The 3,363-nt window shown below is 42.0% G+C and overlaps 1 pseudogene; it reads left to right on the top strand.

The window, feature by feature from the left end:
* The first annotated feature begins 1,055 nt into the window (after positions 1-1,055).
* LOC103258980 lies at positions 1,056-2,722 on the top strand (annotated as a pseudogene).
* Positions 2,723-3,363: the final 641 nt, after the last annotated feature.

Below are 3,363 nucleotides of genomic sequence, written 5' to 3'. Positions count from 1 at the left end.
CCACTGCACTCCAGTCTGGGCAACAGAGTGAGACTCCAACAAAAAAAAAAAAAAGGAAACAGTATAGAGATTCCTCAACAATGAAAAATGTAATTACCATATGATCTAGCCATTCCACTCCTCAGTACATGCCCAAAAGAAATGGAAACAGGGACTCAGACAGATCATTGTAAACCCATAATTACAGCAGCATTACTCACAATAGCCAAAAGGTGGAAGCAACCCAAGTGCCCCTCAACAGACAAACAGAACGTGGTACATACATACTATGGTCTGGGTATGGTGGCTCATGCCTGCCAGCACTTTGGAGGGCCAAGGTAGGAGGATTGTGTGAGGCCAGGAGTTTGAGACCAGCCCAGGCAACATAACAAAACCTCGTCTCTACAAAAAATAAAAAACTTAGCCAGGCATGTTTGGCCCACTCCTGTAGTCCCTGCTACTCGGGAAGCTGAAGTGAAGGATCACCTGAGCTCACTCAGGAAGTTGAGCCGCGCTCCTGCCACTACACTCCACCCTGGGCAACAAAGTGAAACACTGACTCAAAAAATAATAATAATAATACAACAGATTATGGATAATTATTCAGCCTTAAAAATGGAAGAGACTTCTGACACATGTACATTATGGTATGTGAACTTTGATGACATTGCATTACCACTAAGCAAAACAAGACATCCTATGATTTCACTTATATGAGGTACCTAGAGCAGTCAAATTTATAGAGACAAAGGAGAGTGGTGGCTTCCAGAGCATGGGGGATGGGAGGGAGGTTATTGCTTAACGGGTACAGAGTTTCAGTTTGAGAAGATGAAAAAATTTCTGGAGATAAATGATGGCAATGGTTGCCTGACAATGTGAATACACTTAATGTCACTGAACTGCATACTTAAAAACTGTTAAAATGGAACCCACACTCTGGGCTCTGGGTACCTCATACCCGCCACATCTCCACAGGGGACAGGCCAAGACAACGTACTAACCTAAGTAAATTAGGCTGCCAGTCTCAGCATTACCTCTCCCTCGCGGCACGCCAATAGGGCTACAGATGCCATGCTATGCATAAGAATGTTACCAAGTTGACTCCACTTTCACACAAGGTTATCAGCAGACCAGCCACAATTAACATAGACACAATTGGTCATGTTCCTCATGGAAAATCCACAGCTGTAAAAGTGATTTCTGATGTTCACACTGTCAAGTTCACAAATGAACTGTAAGGAAGTATTACCATCAAGTGTGGACAGGCTAATGCCAAGATTTATCAATTTGATGACTTGCGTTGTCCTTGGCCAAAATGTTATAGATCCTATGAAAGGAGTACACCATAACCTTCCTGAAGACACTCCAAGGACTAATGGAAACTTCACACTAGTCAGACATGTTTTCTTTGTTGACTGTCCTGGCCATGGCATTTTGATGGCTACCATGCTGAACTGTCAGCAGTGATGGATGCAGCTTTTCTGTTGGTAGCTGGTAATGAACCTTGTTCTCAGCCTCAGACTTCTAAACACCTGGTTGCCAAATAAATTATGAAACTGAAACATATTTTGAGTCTACAAAATTAATTTGATCTGGTAAAAGAAAGTCAGGCTTAGGAACAGTATGAACAGATCCTTGCATTTGTACAAGGTACACAGGCAGAAGGGGCTCCTATTATTCTAATTTCTGCTCAGCTGAAATACAACATTGAAGTTGTCTGTGAGTGTAAAGAAAATTCCAGTACCTCTAAGAGATTTTACTTCAGAATCCTGACTTAGTGTGTCTAGGTCATTTGTAGTTAACCAACCTGGTTATTAGGCTGATGATCTTAAAGAGAACATAGCTGGTGGTCGTATTTTAAAAGGAGTATTAAATGTGGGCCAAGAGGTGAGACCTGCTACTGTTCCCAAAGATAGTGAAGGAAAACTCATGTGTGAAACAATCTTTTCCAACATATGTTCCAACATATCACTTATTTGTTTTGTTTTGAGTTGGAGTCTTACTCTGTTGCCCAGGCTGGAGTGCAGTGGCATGCTCACGGCCACCTCAGCCTCAACCTGCTGAGCTCAGGTGATCCTTCTGCCTCGGCCTTCCAAGTAGCTGGAACTACACGTGTCCGCTACCACACCCACTTATTTTTTTTTTATTTATTGTAGAAATGAGGTCTCACCAAGTTGCCCAGGCTGTTCTTGAACCTCTGAGCCTAGGCAATCCTCTCTCCTCGGCCTCCCAAAGTGTTGGGATTACAGGCTTGAGCCACTGTGCCCGGCCATTGTATCACTTTTTGAAGAACACAATGATCTGCAATATACTGCTCCAGGAAGTTTTATTGGAATTCAAACAAAAAGTGACCCAACATTGTGCTGAGCTGACAAGAATGGTAGGGCAGGTGCCTGGTACTGCGGGAGTTTTACCTGAGATCTTCACAGAACTGGAAATTTCCTGTGTCCTGCTTAGAGTGCGTCTAGGTGTATATACAGGAGACACAAAGGTAGCAAAGGTACAAAAGTTGTCCAAGAATGAAATTCTCATGGTAAACTAAACATAGAACCCCTGTCTACAGAAGCAAGAGTCAGTCCAACCAAAACTGATTTGGGTAAAATAGTTCTCACTAACCCTATGTGCATAGAAGTAGGAGAAAAAAACTGCCCTTAGTCCAAGAGTTGAGAAACACTGGCATTTAATTGGTTGGGGTCAGATAAGAAGAGACGTGATCATCAAGCAGACAGTAGATAACAACTGAAGAATCACAGTTAATATATTTGCATGAAGTTGGAATTGCCCTCAGCAACCCGGGAGTATATTTTCAAAGCAAAAAAGGGAATAAACGCCAGGCTCGGTGGCTCTAGCTTGTAACCCCAGCACTTTAGGAGGCGGAGACGACAGAATCGCCTGAGCTCATGGGTTTGAGACCAGCTTGTGCAACATGGTGAGACCTCATCTCTACAATAAATCAAAAATTAGTCAGGCATGGTGGAGCATGCCTGTAGTTCCAGCTACATGGAAGGCTGAAGTTGAAGGATCACCTGAGCCCAGCAAGTCAAGGCTACACTGGCCATGAGCATGCTACTCCACTCTAGCATGGGTGACAGAGTGAGATTCTGACTCAAAAAAAAAGGTAGAGGGGAATAAATTTCACAGCTCATTATCTTAGTAGAAGCTGTCAGATTATTTTCAATTTTTTGTGATAAAAATTTAACTTCTACTACTTGAATAGTAAGGTCTACAATAAATGTCAAAATTGATATACTGATAAATTTAATCTACTTTGGCAGATATTGATCATTGCTAAATATTTTCAGATTTGTACATTAATGCAGTTTTTTTTGTTGTTTTTTTTTTTTTTTTTGAGTTGGAGTCTCACTCTGTCACCCAGGCTGGAGT

This window comes from Carlito syrichta, unplaced genomic scaffold (assembly GCF_000164805.1).
Source record: "Carlito syrichta isolate Samal-C Ts95f unplaced genomic scaffold, Tarsius_syrichta-2.0.1 Scaffold302430, whole genome shotgun sequence".
Taxonomy (NCBI): Eukaryota; Metazoa; Chordata; class Mammalia; order Primates; family Tarsiidae; genus Carlito; species Carlito syrichta.
This window is presented reverse-complemented; position numbering and strand designations above follow the sequence as displayed.